General features: G+C 45.5%; 1 pseudogene; it reads left to right on the top strand.

Moving 5' to 3' along the window:
• The first annotated feature begins 15,884 nt into the window (after positions 1-15,884).
• On the top strand, positions 15,885-15,984 carry LOC119623954 (U6 spliceosomal RNA; annotated as a pseudogene).
• Positions 15,985-20,339: the final 4,355 nt, after the last annotated feature.

Genomic DNA, 20,339 nt, shown 5'->3' with positions numbered 1-20,339 from the left:
ACCCTTACCTCTTCTGTGCCTGATTTCACCAACTGACATCCACTGTCCAACACAAAGCCAATTATGACTTAATGTGGAACTCCTGTGCACTGGGCTCCTCACCAGCCCCAAACTTTGAGACTCATTTCTGTGCAAAGCACACATGCTAGAGGCTGAGGGCTCTGGCTTCTAACAGGATTATCATTTCGAGAACTGGTTATCATCCATAAACAGCACTGTGGAACCATGTGAACATGTGGGTTTTGGGCTGGAAGTTTGGGTGATTTGGTGTAAACCAGTAAAGAGACTTGAGTTTTGATGATCTCTAATAATATCTGAATTGGAAATTTGGTCCAAATCTTTTGGGAGACTCCGCTAATAAAACCTAGTTTTGAACTGAAAGAAGAAAACTGCAATACATCGTCCTTTTCTCATTAGCCCTTTGTTCTGCTTGACCAAAGCTTAAGCTTTCTGATCCTTTATTGGGTACTGTGTACTTTTATTTAATTTTATTCATCCCAACAAAATGAGAACTCTTCCACTGGAGTATTCCTTGGTGTTAGAAGCACCACGGATGCCCAGAGCTGTGTTTATTATTCTTCGCTGCAGACCCTAGTCCTCACCCATCTGCCACCATGGAAAGCATCTAAAATGATATTGTAATTGGAAGTTGCCTCAAGAGGCTATCCCACTATGGAGCAGATGGAAAGAATTATACTTTAGTATGAATGTAATTTTGCTCACTTATTTTCACCCATTGAAAATTTCCAGACTAGGCCCTTTCAAATCCCTGATTCTCTATCAGTTCTCACTGGACAGAAATGAAGTGTGCAGACTTTTTTTTAGACATATGAAAAAATAAATACCTAGTGCAGAGACTGTGCACAGTGAACACCGAGATTGGTGCCAAATGCCACAGATTCACTGTGTCCCCTGCTCGGGGGTCAGCTCCCGTCCTGACCCGCCTTCCGCTCGCTGCACGCCGGGAAGTGGCACCTCAAAAGCTGTTCCTCAAACGCTAGAGCGTTTGACCCCCCACTCACCCATCACGCCGTGTTTCTGTTTCCGTTCCTCACTCTCCGGCTTGGCAACCTTCCGTGGGTCGGGTCCGTTACTCAGGTCGTTCCATTCATTGGTTTCTGACTGTCAAGGCTCTGACTGCCGCTTCTCTTCCACTTACCTCCAAGAGGATGTTAGATGTTTTCTTACCTTGAACTTTGGGAAAAAGGAGTTTTTGGCTGAGAATGTTTTTTCCTCACCTTCCTTTCTCCGAGTCAAAACTCACCTTTCTGAAATCATTAATTCAAAATGTTTAAATCCTATATACATCCTTCGTAAACATACGTGAATTACTAGGATGAGAATTTAAGCTATTAAAAAAAACACACACACAGAGCGAAAGTTACACTACTGTAAAGAGGAAGAGAGGTGGTATCACGGTGGTATTGTGAAACCTCTACCGAGATAGCTTCCAGGATACTGACTTGTCACAGCTTCAGAATATTGCTATGAGTTAGTCTTAAGTAAGGCTTGCAAAAAAAAAAAAAAAAAAAAAAGTTGGCCGGGCGTGGTGGCTCACGTCTGTAATCCCAGCACTTTGGGAGGCCGAGGTGGGTGGATCACTCGAGGTCAGGAGTTCAAGACCAGCCTGGCCAACATGGTGAAACTCCGTATCTACTAGAAATATGAAAATTAGGCCGGGTGCTATGGCTCATGCCTGTAATCCCAGCACTTTGGGAGGCTGAGGCAGGCAGATCACTTGAGGTTAGGAGTTCAAGACCAGGCTGGCCAACATGGAGAAACTCTGTCTCTACTAAAAATACAAAATTAGCCAGGCGTGGTGGCGCATGCCTGTAATCTCAGCTAGTCAGGAGGCTGAGACAGAAGAATTGCTTGAACCCAGGAGGCAGAGGTTGGGGTGAGGCAAGATTGTGCCATTGCGCTCCGGCCTGGGCAACAAAAGCGAAACTCTGTCTCAAAAAAAACAGTTAAAAATTAAAATTACAGGGCGTGGTGTTGCACACCTGTAATCCCAGCTACTTGGGAGGCTGAGGCAGGAGAATCACTTGAAGCCAAGAGGTGGAGCTTGCAGTGAGCCAAGATCCCGCCACTGCACTCCAGCTTAGGAGAGAAAGACTCCATCTCAAAGAAGGAAAAAAAAAAAGGTCTACAACTAACTACCACCATTAGAAAAAGAGTTTATGAACTAGCCAGCACCTCCATTCAGTGTATTATTCCAACACAACCCCAGGAGGAGTTTTTACCATTGACCGAAATCATTAGAATAAGCCTCACAATACAGTTACAGCACATCACAGAGCCAGCATTCCAGTTTGGAATAGAGAGGCTGGCATAGTCTGTCTTCAAGTCACGCCAATCTGATCCATCCCACTTCCCTCTTCTGGATAAATTGTTTTATTTTATAAGCATTGTAACACAATGACCATGTGCTATTCATTGGTGACTACAAGAATTCTTTGTACACGGCTCGATTTTTCTCTACATGGGTTACAGATGAATAGAGGAACTATATTATTATGGAATCATAGTCTTATATTTAGCTGGAAGTCAAGAGATCTTATAGTCCAACTACCTTCCACAGATGCTAAAGAAAACTGAGGCTCAAATAAATTGAATTCGTCCCCTGATACTTACTTACTACATAGGCCAGATTAGGACAGGAAACTGGAGCGCCTACCTCCCACTCTTTCTATTTTGTCAACACACTATACTGCGTCTCACTTATTGACTGGTGAGTGGGTGAAAATTTCCAGTTTTCTTGATAAAATGAACATTGTCCAATTGCTGTCAGAAGGAAGTCAGACAGCTGTCACGATGGAGTCATCACTCCTGTGACAGGCATCTGAAATCACTGGCCACATTCACTCTTGGGAAGGCAGACTTCCTTACCGTCTTTCTAAACATATTACCTGGGCTTATTTCATAGATGAAATGCATTCATAGAGCAGACCAGCCTTCCCAAAATATATGACCCAGTCGCACTGCCAGACACGGCTTCGGAGATCAACAGCTCAAGTAGCTCCTTCTCTGGCTTTTCTCTCCTGAGAGGGTGACGCTAGGGGGACCCCAAGGGGGTCACAGTCACAACTATCAACTATCACCCAGATGCCATCAGGGTTGGTACATGCAGAAAACAAGAAATTTTATAAATATAATTAGTAAGGGCTTATTTGTTGATGCGGCAGTGGACTATATGGGAGCTTATTTGAAAAATGCATTGCTTAAAAGCCTGGTTTTAAAAATAAAGTTAACAAGGCCCAGTGGCTTACGCCAGTAATCCCAGAGCTTTGGAAGGCCAAGGCAGGTGGATCACCTGAGGTCAGGAATTCAAGACCATCCTGGCCAACACGGTGAAACCCCGTCTCTACAAAAATACAAAAATTAGCCGGGCGTGGTGGTGGGTGCCTGTAATCCCAGCCACTCGGGGCTGAGGCATGAGAATCACTTGAACCCAGGAGACAAAGCCAGCAGTGAGACACAATCACTGGGGCACTCCAGCCTGGGCACTGAGCGAGATTTCAAACAAGAAAAAACTACAGTTGACCCTTGAGCAATGCAGGGGTTACAGGTGCTGACCCCTCGCACAGTCAAAAACTGTCTTTACCTTTCCCAGAACATAACTACTAATAGTCTACTGTTGACCAAAAGCCTTATCAATTACAGAAACAATCAATTAATATGTTTTTGTGTTACATGTATTATTTTATTCTTATCAAATAAGCTAGAGAAAAGAAAATGTTATTACGAGAAAATCTGTTCACTAAGTGGAAGTGGATCATCATAAAAGTCCTCACCCTTGCCATGACCACGTTGAGGAGGCTGCGGAGGAGGAGGTGAGGGTGGGAGGGCCGGCCTTGCTGTCTCAGGTGTGGCAGAGGCCAGGCAGGTAGAGGAAGTGGAAGGCTGGGCAAGAGAGGCAGGCGTTCCTGGTGTAACTTTTACTGAGAAAAATCCATGTATAAGTGTCCATGTTGAGGAGTTCAAACCCACGTTGTTCAAAAGTCATCTGTACATCTGTCATTTCCTACCAGTCTGGAAAAGACAGGTTACTCAGCACAGCTCAGGGAAAGTCGGGGAGTCATCTGGAGAATACTTTCAGTTGATCTCTACCTCGCAACTTACACCAAAGTGTATTCCAGGTAGATACATACAGGATACGTGTGTGTGTGTATGTTGGGGGGGAGGGGGCGAGTCTATTTTTTCCCCTCTAAATATGAATTTCTACTCATATTATTTCCTTTCTTATTGCTTTTTTCACCTTATTTATTTATATATTTCCAGGAAAGAGAATTTGCAACAGTTGTCAAACATATACTCTGAAATTCGGGAGAGGACTTCCATGAATGTATACTTAAAATAATAGCTTTTGGTTTTTTTTTTTGAGACGGAATTTTTTTTTTTTTTTCTGAGATGGAGTCTCGCTCTGTCACCCGGGCTAGAGTGCAGTGGCACAATCTCGGCTCACTGCAACCTCCACCTCCTGGGTTCAAGGGATTCTCCTGCCTCAGCCTCCCGAGTAGCTGGGACCACAGGCGCGTGCCACCGCGCCCGGCTAATTTTTTATTTTTAGTAGAGACGGGGTTTCACCATCTTGGCCAGGCTGGTCTCGAACTCCTGACCTTCTGATCCACCCGCCTCGGCCTCCCAAAGTGCTGGGATTACAGGCTTGAGTCCCAGCTACTTGGGAGGCTGAGGCACAAGGATCTCTTGAGCTCAGGAATTCAAGGCTGCAGTGAGCTGATTGTTACTTCATTCCACCCTGGGTGACAGAGCAAGACCCTGTCTCCAAATACACACACACACACTAAATAATTTGTCAGCAGTTTTTTCAGTAAAGAAATATTGGAGAATGGAGGAGGAGCTAAGAAATGTGAGGTGTGACTTGGAGTAAGCCAATTAATGAAGCAATTTTCCTCAGCTTTAAGGATAAAATTGTCTCTGAAGATTGGTTTCAGCTGTGATATAATAAAATTTTTTAGTAGTCTGCAATTTCAATGGCAGCTTTTATTTATTTATCGAATAGATATTGCACCTCTATTATACAGATAGCAATGAGCTCAGTGCTGAAAGTGACTAAAAATTATTTCTTTTCTTTGGGAGCAGAAGATATATGGGCAAAAGAAGAAGAAAAATCTACAAAATGAAAGGACGTGTGCCTTGAGAGTGGTAGAATTTAAATTAATTAACTGCTTTGGCATTTTAGTGGCGGGAACATGACATTCTTGCTGGAACAATTATAAAAAACTTCTTGGAGAAGTGGCATTCGACCTGGACCTTTAAGGGCTAACACGTATTTCAACTGAAGAGATAAGCTACTATTTAGGAGTGAGAAAACTAACTGAGTATTTCAGAAATAAAATACGAAATCTGATTGATGGTGAGTCAAAATATTACAAACAAAAAGTCACAACACTCTTCTTATCTCGGAAATATTTAAAGACCCAATTCAGCTTGACAATATTCGCCTTTAACATTACACAGCAAGACATGGCGCCAGATGTGTGGGGAAGGGTCCGGGAACTGGAACCGCACAGGTTTCCTGGTGTGCTGAACCCAGCCACTCTCAACCAGTTGCCCAGGTTGGCCACTGGGAGGCGCTCTCCAAGAGCTTCAATCTAGGTAGCTTCCCTGTGGATTTAGGGCGAGCTGTTTTGTTTGCTTCTGGAGAACAAAGGCTATGTTGTTCATCCCCTTGCTTTAATAAACGTTAAGTGATGAACATTTCCTTGTTTCAGGCTTTCTGCTGGGTGCTTTATGTACTTGTCTCTTCAAGAGATTAAAAAAAAAAAAGGTGGAGGAGGGGGAAGTAAAAAAGAAATTGTGTAAGTTGGGGAGCCTGGGCAGGAAACTTTGAAAAGCAGTTCAAACAAACAAGACAAATAAGAATTTAAACACTTGGTTGACATTTAGGAGTTATAGTCTAAGGCCAGGCATAGTGGCTCATGCCTGTAATCTCAGCACTTTGGGAGGTTGAGGTGGGTGGATCACCTGAGATCAGGAGTTCGAGACCAGCCTGGCCAACATGGTGAAACCCCCATCTCTACTAATAATACAAAATTTAGCCGGGCATGGTGGTGGGCACCTGTATTCCCAGCTACTTGGGAGACTGAGGCAGGAGAATCACTCGAGCTTGGGAGGCAGAGGTTGCAATGAGCCAAGATCACGCCACTGCACTCCAGCCTGGGTGACAAGAGTGAGACTCCATCTCAAAAAAAAAAAAAAGGAGTTAGAGTCTAACTTCTTCCCTCATTCTAATGCAGATTCTGGGGTTTGAGATTATTAGAGATAAATAATTTGAATTACTGCCATATGTATAGGATTTAATATACATTAAATAGGTAAAGAATAATGGCAGATTAATTTAGAAAAACCCTTGAAAGCCAAGGTCACTTGTTCTGTGTCTTGCTTCTATCATATGATCCCCTTTGAGACGCCTGTCACTTAAGTCTGCAGAAATTACTAAAAACCTTTTAAGTTCTAGGTGGTGTAATACACCCAGGATATCAGGAAATAAATCATCATCCAACATTAAACTTGTATTTTATAGGGAAGCAGCTGCTTAAGTATATACACGTTGTTTCCTCATCTTTTATATTTTATTTTATTTTATTTTTATTTTTATTTTTTGTAGAGACAGAGTCTTGCTGTGTTGTCCAGGCTGGCCTTGAACTCCTGGGCTCAAGGGGTCCTCCTGTCTCAGCTTCCCAAGTAGCTGGGACTATAAGTGCACACAACTTCCTTAATGAGAAAGTCCACTTTTTGCTTTTCTTAGGAAAATCTTTTTTTTTTGAGACAGTCTCTCTGTCGTCCAGGCTGGAGTGCAGTGGCACGATCTTGGCTCACTGCAACTTCCTCCCCGCAGATTCAAGCAATTTTCTGCCTCAGCCTCCCAAGCAGCTGGGATTACAGGTGGCTGCCACCATGCCCGGCTAATTTTTGTATTTTTAATAGAAATGGGGTTTCACCATCTTGGCCAGGCTTGTCTTGATCTCCTGACCCTGTGATTCACCTGCCTCGGCTTCCCAAAGCGCTGGGATTACAAGCGTGAGCCACCACACCTGGCCTGGAAATCTTAACATTTATCATAAGACTCTACCAGTCACCCCCACTGCAAATAGGATCTTTAATGGAAAGAAACATGAGACTAGTTGTTCTAATGGCACCTGCTTCATGCCAGACGCCATTCTCAATACTTTCAACACATGACCCCGTGAGGCGGACGTCAGTTCCTGCCCCACTGACAGATGAGAAAACAATATCTAGTTATGTGACTCGTCTTAGATTCACAGAGGGGGATTTTTTTTTTTGAGACAGGGTCTCCCTTTGTTGCCCAGGTTGGAGTATAGTGGCTCAACCTCTGCTCACCGCAACCTCTGCCTCCCAGGTTCCAGCGATTCTCCTGCCTCAGCCTCCAGAGCAGCTGGGATTACAGGTGCCCATGACATGCCCGGCTAATTTTTTTTGTTTTTAGTAGAGACAGGGTTTCTCCATGTTGGTCAGGCTAGTCTCGAACTGCTGACCTTGTGATCTGCCCGCCTTGGCCTCCCAAAGTGCTTACAGGATGACAGGCGTGAGCCCCTGCTCCGGCCCGCAGGTGGCCTGATTTCAGAGTCCCGGCTATCAACCGCAGAGCCAGGCTGCCGTTTCCACAGAACTGAACGAGCCGCAAATGCAAAGCTCACGGGGTTTGGTTGGCAGCCAGACTCCTTGAGTTTTGTGACCAGAAGGAGGCTTGCTGGGCAAGGATCCTGTCAAGTCGGTCCCTGACGGTGGATGTGCTGAGGTCCCCGATCCCTGAACTATCCAATAATAATTGGTGCTGGATGCTGCCTGGGGACACTCCTCCCATGCTCGTTGATTACTTGTAGCCACAGTTGGTGAGGCCAGAGAAGAGAGCGCTTGCTTCTAGGTGAGTTTATGACAGGGCTTTCAAAAGGAGCCAGCAAGGCCGGGCACGGTGGCCCATGCCCATAATCCGGGCATTTTGGGAGGCCGAGGCAGGCAGACCACCTGAGGTCCAGTGTTCGAGACCAGCCTGATCAACATGGAGAAACCCAGTCTCTACTAAAAAATACAAAAATTAGCCGGGTATGGTGGCACGTGCCTGTAATCCCAGCTACTCGGGAGGTTGAGGCAGGAGAATCGCTTGAACCTGGGAGGCAGAGGCTGCGGTGAGCCAAGATCATGCCATTGCACTCCAGCGTGAGCAACAAAAGTGAAACTCCTCTTGAAAAAAAACAAAAAACAAACAAAAAAAAAAAACGGAGTGGGTGGAGCCTCTCGAGAAAAAGCTAATTGGAGCCTTTTCCACCATCTCTCTTCTGTGGATGTTGAGGTGCAAAGATGTAAGGAAACGTGTTATGCTAGGGTGCCGTAGGGTCGTAGAGAACCCTAGAAAAGAAGGATGGTTTTACGTGGAGCCGGGAAGTCAGGCGTGTGGGAATTCATGGCAGTAACCAAGCGCGGCCTCAGGTTCCCTGGGGAGAAGGGCTGGGAGCCTGAGCGCTGAATGCCTCCAAGGGGTTGTGAGGCACGGGGCGGGCAAGGTTGAAACTGAGGGAATAAAGGAAGACTTCGAGAACATTGGAGGAAAAGCACCCCAGAAGACTGAAAGTCTCACTGACAGAGCATCTGCATCTGGGGGGACAAGGAATACTTTGGGGCCACAGCTGGGCCAGGACGCTGACGCCACATGCTCAGTACAACTTCACGGCTCTGTCTTCTACGATAGGCGCCCCGCCACGTCCCCTCTCAACTCCCCAGTCCCTTCTAATAGTGACTCCTTAACTTACCTGGGCCTCTGAATCACCTGAGGAGTTACAGCCACCTGGAGCCCGAGTCCCACCTCCAGGGGTTCTGAGTAAACAAGTGGAGCATCCTAATGAGCCTGCAGCCCTCCGGGGTGGCTGTCAGCCTCACCTGGAACTTAAACTCTTGAGACCGCCCCCCCGCCAGACCTGTGGAGTCAGACGCTCTGGGGTGGGCCCCGCACTCTGCTCTATCGAGCCCTCCGGGTGATTCTGATGTCCAGCACACGGAAGTCTGGAAGCCACAGGTTTAAGAATCAGAATTGGCCGGGGATGGTGGCTCATGCCTGTGATCCCAGCACTTTGGGAGGCTGAGGTGGGCGGATTACCTGAGGTCCGGAGTTTGAGACCAGCCTGGCTAACATGGGTGAAACCTTGTTTCTACTAAAAATACAAAAAATTAGCCAGCCATGGTAGCGGGCGCCTGTGATCCCAGCTACTCAGGAGGCTGAGGCAGGAGAATCGCTTGAACCCGGGAGGCGGAGGTTTCAGTGAGCCAAGATGGCACCACTGTACTCCAGCCTGGGCAGTGGAGTGAGACTACGTCAAAAAAAAAAAAAAAAAAAAAAGAAAGAATCAGAATTGTTATCACTTTTCAGGTGATTCTAACATGCAATGAAGTTAGAAGTTAAGAATCACAGCTTTCGCAAATAAAACCACCTCACAAAGACTGGGTCCCAGGCAGCTTCAGGCTGGCTCCCGGGACAGGCTTTTACTCTGCCTCTTAGCAAAACTGTGTCTCCCTCCCCTCATTCCAAGTGAGAGTTCCCAGCATGAATGCGGGTAGACAGTAACATTCTGAGGGAGGTCTCAGGTGGAGGGAGGAAAGTCCCAGACAACTTCTACACAGGCTAAGAATGGCAAGTGTGACTCAGAAGAGGAAGGAATGTGATCGTGAGCTGACATTAAAGACAAATTCCTGTTGCTGCAAAAAATCAGGTCAAGATGAGTGGTTTTTATTGATTTTTCTCTCCTTAATCCTTCTCTTCCTCCCTGAAAAGTATGAAGGCTATAGCTTGGATCTACCAGATTTCAAGAAAGAGCTGACTTCTTCCATCTGTTCACATCATTGGATCAAACCACTTGTAATTGCAGGTGCACGCAGGCCTTGCTGCGAGTGCCTCTGAGGAGATGGAAAGGAACGCCTGGCGATGGCACCTGTGCTCCGAGGTGTACTGTGCTGTAGGGGATGATGGCTGAGATGGCAAAGCATCTGAGATGTCATGTAATGGATTTCAAGAATAGCACATGTGAGATGCACCCAAAAAGGCTGAAGGCTTGTGTTGACAGATCAGATGCTCCTGTGTGAGACTGGTGTTCTGTCTCTGCAACACAAGTCTCTCTCAAAATTCATCACTGGGAAGGCAAAAGTCATCTTCAAGGTAAGACTGTCTTCTCTGAAAAGTTCAGGCCGGGCGTGGTGGCTCACACCTGTAATCCCAGCACTTTAGGAGGCCAAGACAGGCAGATCACCTGAGGTCGGGAGTTCAAGACCAGCCTGACCAACATAGAGAAACCCCGTCTTTACTAAAAATACAAAATTAGCTGGGCGTGGTGGCACATTCCTGTAATCCCAGCTACTCAGGAGGCTGAGGCAGGAGAATTGCTTGAACCCGGTAGGCAGAGATTGCAGTGAGCCAAGATAGTGCCACTGCACTCCAGCCTGGGCAACAAGAGTGAAACGCTGTCTCAAAAAAAAAAAAAAAAGAAAAAAAAGAAAGAAAGAAAAAGAATAAAAGAAAATTTCAGGGGTTCATTCTTAATCATTCTTTCCTTCTTTAAGACATGGTGTCTTCAAAATATTTCCCATTAGCCCATTCATTTTCTATCCCTGACCTGTCAACAATGGAGACTCAGGAACCCCAAAAGCTCCCTTTTGACTGACAGTAATGCTAATTTTCACATTCTAATTCATGCCTAAATTTATGCTTGCTTTTGACTTCATAGCTCTAGCATAGCAACCTCCAAGAGAGGATAATAGTTGTCCTTTTCAGAATGAGGCCCAAGAAATCCTGAGTTTTCTACACAAGGCAACGGTCTCACAAGCGGGCAACTGCCTCGGCAGAGAAAAATGAACAGGTGAGTATGCTTGGGGCTCTTCCGAGTAAGGACGGCCGCGTGATTACGGAGGGGTCTTCAGTGAGTTCAGGGCCACAGGCTGCAGCTTCTCCTCACCACGGTGTAAACACCGATTTGCCCAAATGTGGGCACCTGAACCATATAAAGGCCAGAAAATATAACGAGTTCTTGCCTCAAGGAAACTATCCTCATGGAAGAGTCAGAAGAGTCTTCTGGACAGTCATAATCTAGAAACTGTGGTAAAATGGCTGTAGTGGATACAAAGCACCAAAGCCAGAAACAGTTTCAAAGAAATAGTTAAGGATTCTACTCAAGTGTCACTTCTTCCACCCTAATAGGGTTTGAAGGAACAAGAAGGCTCAGAGGGCACCATTATTATGTAGGAAGGACTGGAAGGAGGAGTAAGTCAAGCTCCTCATCAACAAAAGTTATTTGGGAGAAAATAGGCAGGGCCTTACACATCTAAAAAACATTTACTTAATTCCACAGTAAATATATATCCACCGAAGTGTTAAACAGAAGACCGGCAGGGAGAGAGATTATTTTTTATTTTTTATTTTTTTGACTGGCTTCAGGTTGGGATCAAAATAGTTTACACTGTCAGAGAACTTGATAGTTGGTTGCAGTTCTCAGCTAAAAGCTGGGCTGGGGTAGTGGCAGTGGGATAGACAGAAGTGGAATTCAATGTTGTGTAAAGTCTTAGATATGCCAGGCGTGGTGGCTGACATCCGTAATCCCAGCACTTTGGGAGGCTGAGGCAGGCAAATCAAAAGGTCAGGAAATCAAGACCATCCTGGCCAATATGATGAAACCCTGTCTCTACTAAAAATACAAAAGTTAGCCGGGCACCTGTGGCGGGCACCTGTAGTCCCAGCTACTCGGGAGGCTGAGACAGGAGAATTGCTTGAACCCAGGAGGCAGAGGTTGCATTGAGCCAAGATTGCACCACTGTGCTCCAGCCTGGGTGACAGAGTGAGACTCCATCTCAAAAAAAAGAAAAAAAAGTCTTACATAGATAACACTTGGTAATTAACTACAGAAACACGAAGCAGATAGTCTTTCCTAGACAATACTGGTATTCCTGAACAACCGAGTGGATGTGGTTGCCTTTGACATGGGGAGAGAGCGATGTGTATATATATGTATAGGCTTCATTTTGGACACCTTGACTTTGAGATGCCCTGCACAATATCTGAATAGAGAGTTCCAGTGATCGGTATATACATACGTATGAGCCTGAAGATGAACAGAGGGACCTAAACTAGAGACAAAGTCCTGGCATACAGAAGGTAGCTGAAGACTAGATCACAGGTAGCTGTCCAGGAAGAAAATGTCGAATGGGGAGTCTCCATTGTCATGATTATAGAAGGCAGGTGAAACTCAAAGTTCAAATAGATCTTAAACATCCTTGGGAATTGTTCTACAAGGATTGGAAATCAACTGTAGGGCTAAAAATAGCATGTTTCTATAATGCAAAATAAAGGACTTGTTTTAGTATGACAAGAAAGTCATGTGGATTCAACATGATCTTTCCCTGGCACACTGAAGTTTGGTTGTAAGTGAGAGCAGTCGAAGACAGAGAACACTAATGCAGCCAAGTGCAGCAAGCCCTCAGTGGGGTGATCTCTCTGCTATGATGAGATCGCGATGGCCATCCACACTGCACTCTTCTTGGCTCAGTTTGACCAGATACTCTGTCATAGAGATGCGGATTTTTCTGTTCCTATGTGCATCTTGTCCTTGGCACCCTAACTCGGCAGCCTCAACCCTTTCCCAAATTTCTTATCAAATAACTCTCACTTCCTAAAAAAGCAGATTCAATAGTTACCCGGTATTTTTGTTTTTGTTGTTGTTAGAAGTTTATGTGTCTTCAACTCTACATGTGGCTTTTTTTTAAGGGCTGTTAACATTTTGTAAGCATCTGGTTTGAGTTGTATAGGGATTGAGTGTTCCACTCTAACTCTTATGGAAGCACTATTATTTTAATACATTATTTGGCAGAGTGGGGTGTCTTTTTGTTTGCTTTTTAGGAAAATACATTGCACGTAGCAGAAATGCCTATATATGGAAAAATGCAGTATTTCATCAAGATCAAACTCTAGATTTAAATGGAAAAGGCATTTGAGTATATTAAGAGTCAAGAAGGCCGGGCGTGGTGACTCACACTTGTAATCCCAGCACTTTGGGAGGCTGAGGTGGGCAGATCACAAGGTCAGGAGATCGAGACCATCCAGGCAGTGAGCCAAGATTGCACCACTGCACTCCAGCCTGGGCCACAGAGCGAGACTCCATCTCAAAAAAAAAGAGCCAAAAAAATGCAAAATATATCAAGTGATGTGTGTATGTTACTGAGGGGTGTTTTGAGCTTCAGGAACAGAAAGCTTGAAAGGTTGTGAGGTCACTGATGTGTGTAAGAATTCAGTGGACCTACCAGGGCTTCTGACCAAATCCCAGTCAGCATCCTACAAACATATCTGGTCATTATGTCACTTCAAGCTGCAGAAGAAACACCAGAAAACCACACAGGAAGGGATTCATCAACATCATCTGGTGGGAGGTTAGTTTCCTTCGTGGGTGCTGAACAGAAGCACCCTGGGTATCTGCAGCCTTAGAGTTCATGCCCAGTGAAATGTCCAGCCCAATGACAGTGATTCCCTAGAAGGCTAGTGCCTGTTAACTGAAAGAAGTACCATAACCAGTCTCTCCAAACTTTTAGATATGTAAAAATCTATTTCGTTTTGTTTGTGAGATTTAGGAGAACTCGGTTATGGAAATAGCCAAGTAACTCCATTGTAAAACATACAATTGAGTCATTGATTTAGATTTGTGATTCTAAGTTGGGGTTTAAATATATACAAAGCATTGTGATGTTTCAGAATATCAGGTTTACTATTTTTATAAGTTTGATTTATCATATAAGAATTTTGGGCCGGGTGCGGTGGCTCATGTCTGTAATCCCAGCACTTTGGGAGGCCAAGGCGAGTGGGTCTCCTGAGGTAATGAGTTTGAGACCAGCCTGACCAACATGGTGAAACCCTGTGTCTACTAAAAATACATAAATTAGCCAGGCGTAGTGGTGGGCGCCTATAATCCCAGCTCCTCGGTAGGCTGAGGCAGGAGAATTGCTTGAACCCGGGAGGCAGAGGTTGCAGTGAGCTGAGATCGCATCACTGCATGCCAGCCTGGGCGACAAGAGCAAAACTCCATCTCAAATTAAAAAAAAAAAGAATTTTGTGCTGAGGAAGGATATTTTTCAAGTCAGACAATTAAAGTATTTAAAAATATTGACTACAGTAATTGATAACTATAACCTGACTATATAAAATGGCCTCGCTTTGTAAACGAGACCCAGCATAAGGGTCTTTGAGTGGTAAAATTTGCTAGAATTATATAACAACTCTAAACAAACTTAAAAGTTTAAGAAAACCTATTTTGGGGTTTGGCTTTATAAATACAAACCTTCCAGATAGTCTATGTATAAAACTACTACCCTTGTGGTCCCCTATCCTGTATATAAATTCACATACGATAGGAAGGTCCACTGCAGAGCCATGGGAACCATCATGTCAAACGCTAACCTTTGCAAAACCGTCAAGGTTTTGAAAGGACAAGACCAAAGGCACATCTAGATGATAAGAAGAAACAAAGAAAAAAATTAAAAGAAAGGAAAAAGAAAAAAAAAAGAAGAAACAAATAATTTATTTGTTTCGTACTTGGTAATAGTTTTCCTTTTAAACCACCAATCATTCTGAAGAAGAAAGCAAGCTTTCGTTTATCTATTTGCCCAACAATGATTACCTCTAGAAGGGAACTGCAGGGATTAATGGAAGATACCTCAGGGTGAAGGGCATCAACTCCACTTACTGCCTTTTCAGCTTGAGCTTCCTCCAGGAAGTATTTCCAGATCTCCTTGGATAATTAAATTCCTCCTCTGATAAATGAGCTTATAGTTCTTCATATCTCTCCTTCAATGCCTTAGTGTTGCAATTTGTCTCTTGGATTAAACTGTAACTCCCTTATGTCAGTACTTTTCATACCATTGACCACAACCCATTGGAAGAAACACAGTTTGACATGACATGGGACATGCAGCTGATGAAACACTCTTAGCTTTGCTGCAGAAAAAGTGCCCTGAATCTTTTTTTTTTTTTTTTTTTTTTTTTGTAGGTGGAGTCTCACTCTGTTGCCAAAGCTGAGTGCAGTGGGGCAAACTCAGCTCACCGCAACCTCCACCTGCTGCTCAAAGGATTCTCCTGCTTCCTCCTCATGAGTAGCGGGGGATTACAGGCACGAGCCACCATGCCCGGCTAATATTTTAATATTTTTAGTAGAGGCAGGATTTCACTATGTTGGCCAGGCTGGTCTCAAACTCCTGACCTCAAATGACCTGCCTGCCTCAGCCTCCCAAAGTGCTGAGATTACAGGTGTGAACCATCACACCTAGCCCAAATCTCGTATATTTTTTTTAGTACTGGTCATGATTAGTTCAACTGACATAGCAACCTGCAGTCTAGGAAAAGTGACCCAAGGGGAGGGGACCATGTGTGTGTGTGTTTTGGGGTATTTTTTTTTTCTCCACACGTTGCATTCTAACATTTCTGTGCATACATATGGAGACTGGCATCAAATAGATGCTGGGTAAACAAAAGGTTGCATGAGAATTTCAACTATCCATGTGTGTGCTATGTGTTGGATTTCCTTTGAAGAAGGATTTATCTCCTTACAGTGGAAAGCCACAGGTAACGATCTGTAAGAACCTGGTATTAGCCTTGGTAATACTGAGAGGGGGTACACCACTAACTTCATGGAACTAACTTCAGCCACACGGATGACACAATTAACTACCAGTAGTCAAACGTGAAAACTCTCAACAATGAGTAAGAAGTGGAGAAAAACAAAGAATCAAAATGCAAGAATCTGTCAATACCTGCAGGAGGCTTCTCTATAGAAGACGTTCATGCAGAATCTGGCCAAAAAAAAAAAACACAGAAACCACGCTCGCTTCAGCAGCACATATACTAAAATTGGAACGAGACAGAGATTAGCACGGCCCCTGCGTGAGGATGACACCCAAAGTCGTGAAGCATTCCACATTTTCTTAAAATACGAAAATTCTTAAAATAAAAATGTAAAAATACTGAAACTAGTAGCAATTTGTGCTCATTTCATCGAAGATGTGAAGACATTTAGTTCATTGTGTTGTGTGAACAGGTATAGAGATAAGCAAGGTGAATTTTTGGAAAATGAATACTTTGTCTCTTCTAAAGAACTTTGGTTCAGGGAGAGGGTTGCATCCTTGTAGGGGAGGGGTAACATTTATTACTTTCTCATGAAAAAATCCTCACCGAGTATATTTTCTTTCTAGGTTAAATTCTGTGTCAGAGCTATTCTAGGTTTGTGTTGAGGCTATCATTTTGGGCTAATAAAATAATTTTGTGTTAGAACAGAATTCTTGATTTGTTTTCTTTCTTTCTTTTTTTTAGATGCAGTCTCACTCTGTTGCCCAGGCTGGAGTGCAGTGGCGCTATCTCAGCTCACTGCAACCTCCACCTCCCAGGTTCAAGCAATTCTCCTGCCTCAGTCTTCCGAATAGCTGGGATTACTGGCATCCACCACCATGCCCAGCTAATTTTTGTATTTTTAGTAGAGACGGGGTTTCGCCATATGGACCAGGTTGGTCTCGAACTCCTCACCTCAGGTGATCTACCCGCCTCGGCCTCCCAAAATGCTGGGTTACAGGCGTGAGCCACCGCACCTGGCTTGATTTGTTTTCTGAATCCAACATAAGATGTAGGCGTTCGTGAAGAATCCACTTCTAATCCTCTTTCTTTCTCTCCTTAGTCACCGAGCAGCAGTTCAGTGGAGGGTCTGCATCAGTTGTCTATTGCATTGTAACAGGTGACCACAAACTTAGCATCTGAAAACAACACCCGTGGATGAGCTTGCAGTTGTGCAAGCCAGAAATCCAGCATCCCGTGACTGGGTTCTCTGCTCAGGGTCTCATAGGTTGGACAGCATATATTCTCTTAAGTTTGGGGTCTGCTTCCAAGTTCATTTACATTGTTGACAGAACTCAGTTCCTTAAAGTGATAGGAGTGGATGACGACGCCATGCTGACTGTCCATGAGAGTTGCTGTCAGAGGCCACCGTCTGCCACTGTCAGATGCATGCCGTGCACCTCTCCAGAATCCTTCTCCCAAGCCACCAATCCCTCACATGGTGTCTTCCACACCACAAAAGCCCAGGCTTTGTTAGGGGCTCACATGAGTAGGTCAGGCCTACCCAGGGCAATTTCCCTACCTTAAGGTCAATTGATTTGACCTTAATTACATCTGCAAAATCCCTCACAGCAGCAAGCAGAATTTTTTTTTTTTTTTTTACATGCAGTCTCACTCTGTCACTGTTGCCCAGGCTGGAGTGCAGCAGTGCAATCTCAGCTCACCGCAACCTCCGCCTCCTTCCAGGTTCAAGCGATTCTCCTGCCTCAGCCTCCTGAGTAGCTGGGATTATAGGCACCTACCATGCCCAGCTAATTTTTGGATGTTTAGTAGAGATGGGGTTTCACCACATTGGCCAGGATGGTCTTGATCTCTTGACCTTGTGATCACCCGCCTCAGCCTCCCAGAGTGCTGGGATTACAGACATGAGCCACCACTCCTGGCCAGCACCCAGATGAGTGTGTGTTTGAAAACCTGGGGGAAGGTGCGTGTGTACTGGGGGAAGGTGCGTGTGTGCCGGGGGAAGGTGCGTGTGCCGGGGGAAGGTGCGTGTGTGCCGGGGGAAGGTGCGTGTGTGCCGGGGGAAGGTGTGTGTGTGCCGGGGGAAGGTGTGTGTGCCGGGGGAAGGTGTGTGTACTGGGGGAAGGTGCGTGTGTACTGGGGGAAGGTGCGTGTGTGCTGGGGGAAGGTGTGTGTGTGCTGGGGGAAGGTGCGTGTGTGCTGGGGGTGACAATCTTGGGGACATTCTCATAATTCTGCCCACCACAGTGCTTCTTCTCCATCTGCCTGTATCTAAGGGATGGCTTTACTTACTGAAGGCATCCAATGAGAGAAAGCAGTAAGGAAAACAAATTCTTCTCTTGGCATTACCTAAACAGAGTAACTCCATCATTGTTGACAGGCACCATATTCCAAGATGATGAACATCCCCAAGGTGGTCTTGAGAAGGCCTGAGCGTGCTGCAAGATGGTAAGAATGGAAGAGGGAGTTTTCAGGCGAAGCCGGCCATGGCGCAGGTGAGCTGGCCTGGATTCACCGCTGTTCTATCACTCTACTGCTCCTCCAAGCTTAGAGCAGTCAAGAGAAAAGACCAAGGCTTACTCATACAGGGTTAAAATCAAATGAACCTGTCCCTGGCACACGGGGCTTAGGTAGAAATATCGGTTTCCTTCTATGCTCTCTCTTTGCAGGAACTATCAGTTTCGAGAAAACGCTTTTGGTCCGCTGGTTATTTATTGCCGCTCTTCATTATTAAAACCACAGAGTCTAGAAGGCAGAGACAGTCCGAGTCCTTCTCCAGGATTAACACTGCTCCTTCCATAGCTTTATCTCCTGTCCCTCAGCTACCTCCCCTCGCCACCACTGCCAGAAAAACTCAGAATGATCCCATCAGTTATCCCAAACTCAGATAAATCCCATGCTCAGCCGTCCGTGTTAGGTCTTCCAGACCTTAGCTTTAGACAGTCAATGTATCCCGTGTACTAGCTTGAGCTATGAGTGACATTAAAAAGCAAAGTAATGGTGGCTTAAAGAGGATGGAAGTTTATTTTCTCATGTAATATCCGGTAGGCAGAATGAATTCAGGGACCCCCACTCTTGTTTCTTTGACACATACAGCCTCCATTCTACAGGATATCTGATGACCCAGTTTCTATCATTATGTTTACATCGAAGTTCAAGGGGAGAAGGGTACACTCTCTCTCCTTAAGACTCTACAAAGTGACCAGGCACGGTGGCTCACGCCTGTAATTCCAGCACTCTGGGAGGCTGAGGCAGGTGGATCCCTGAGGTTAGGAGTTCGAGACCAGCCTGGCCAACATGGTGAAACCCTGTCTCTACTAAAAATGTAAAAATTAGCCCGACGTGGTGGTGGATGCCTGTAATCCCAGCTACTCGGAAGACTGAGGCAGGAGAATCGCTCCTGTCTCAGCCTCCCGAGTAGCTGGGATTACAGGCATGCACCACCACGCCCAGCACATTTTGTACTTTTAGGAGAGCTGGGGCTTCTCCATATAGGTCAGGCTGGTCTCGAACTCCCCATCTCAGGTGATCCGCCCGCCTCAGCCTCCCAGAGTGCTGGGATTTCAGGCATGAGCCACCGTGCCTGGCTGTTTCCATTTTTTAATTTCTTTTTTTAAAAATTTATTTATTTATTTATTTTTGAGACAGAGTCTTGCTCTGTCGCCCAGGCTGGAGTGAGTGGAGCGATCTCGGCTCACTGCAACCTCTGCCTCTCGGGTTTAAGCGATTCTCCTTCCTCAGCCTCCTGAGTAGCTGGGATTACAGGCGCCTACCACCATGTCCAGCTGATTTTTTGTATTTTTAGTAGAGACAGGGTTTCACTATGTTGGCCATATGTCGGCTCACTGCAACCTCTGCCTCCCAGGTTCACGCCATTCTCCTGCCTCAGCCTCCTGAGTAGCTGGGATTACAGGCGCCGGCCACCACTCCCAGCTCATTTTTGTATTTTTAGTATAGATGGTGTTTCACCATGTTGGCCAGGATGGTCTCAGTCTCTTGACGTTGTGATCCACCTGCCTTGGCCTCCCAAAGTGCTGGGATTACAGGAGTGAGCCACCGCGCCTGTCCCCATAATGTTTGAATCTTAAGTGTTTTGTTTTTTTTGTTTTTTGTTTTTGACAGAGCTGTGCTCTTGTTGCCCGGGCTGGAGTGCAATGGCGCAATCTCAGCTCACTGCAACCTCCACCTCCTAGGTTCAAGTGATTCTTCTGCCTCAGCCTTCTGAGTAGCTGGGATTACAGGCATGTGCCACCACGCCCAGCTAATTTTGTATTTTTAGTAGAGATGGGGTTTCTCCATGTTGGTCAGGCTGGTCTCGAACTCCGGACCTCAGGTGATCCGCCCACCTCATCCTCCCAAAGTGCTGGGATTACAGGCGTGAGCCACTGCGCCTGGCCTGATTCTTAAGTTTTGATACTTTCTTAAGCAAGGAAGAAGCAGTTGAACATGACTCCTGGACCTCTTAGAGCTGCAGGAAGTAAGCCAGTGAGAGTGAAGCCCCTGCTTCTAATGGCGCAGCCTTGGAGAAAAGCAGCCAAAGAGAAGCCACACTTTCCGGATGAGTGATAACACTGGGACCACAACCAGTGCACCCCTGCCCCCCACTGTTCCTTTCTGGAATGGGAGGACGTGGTACTCTCCTGCCACAGAATCGGCCCAAAGTAACGAATACAGCCTTGTTTGGCACCAGCCATACTCATCCCACCCAGCAACC

The sequence above is a fragment of the Chlorocebus sabaeus genome, chromosome 7 (assembly GCF_047675955.1).
Source record: "Chlorocebus sabaeus isolate Y175 chromosome 7, mChlSab1.0.hap1, whole genome shotgun sequence".
Lineage (NCBI taxonomy): Eukaryota > Metazoa > Chordata > Mammalia > Primates > Cercopithecidae > Chlorocebus > Chlorocebus sabaeus.
Note: the sequence above shows the minus strand (reverse complement) of the source record. Positions and strands in the feature narration are given on the sequence as shown.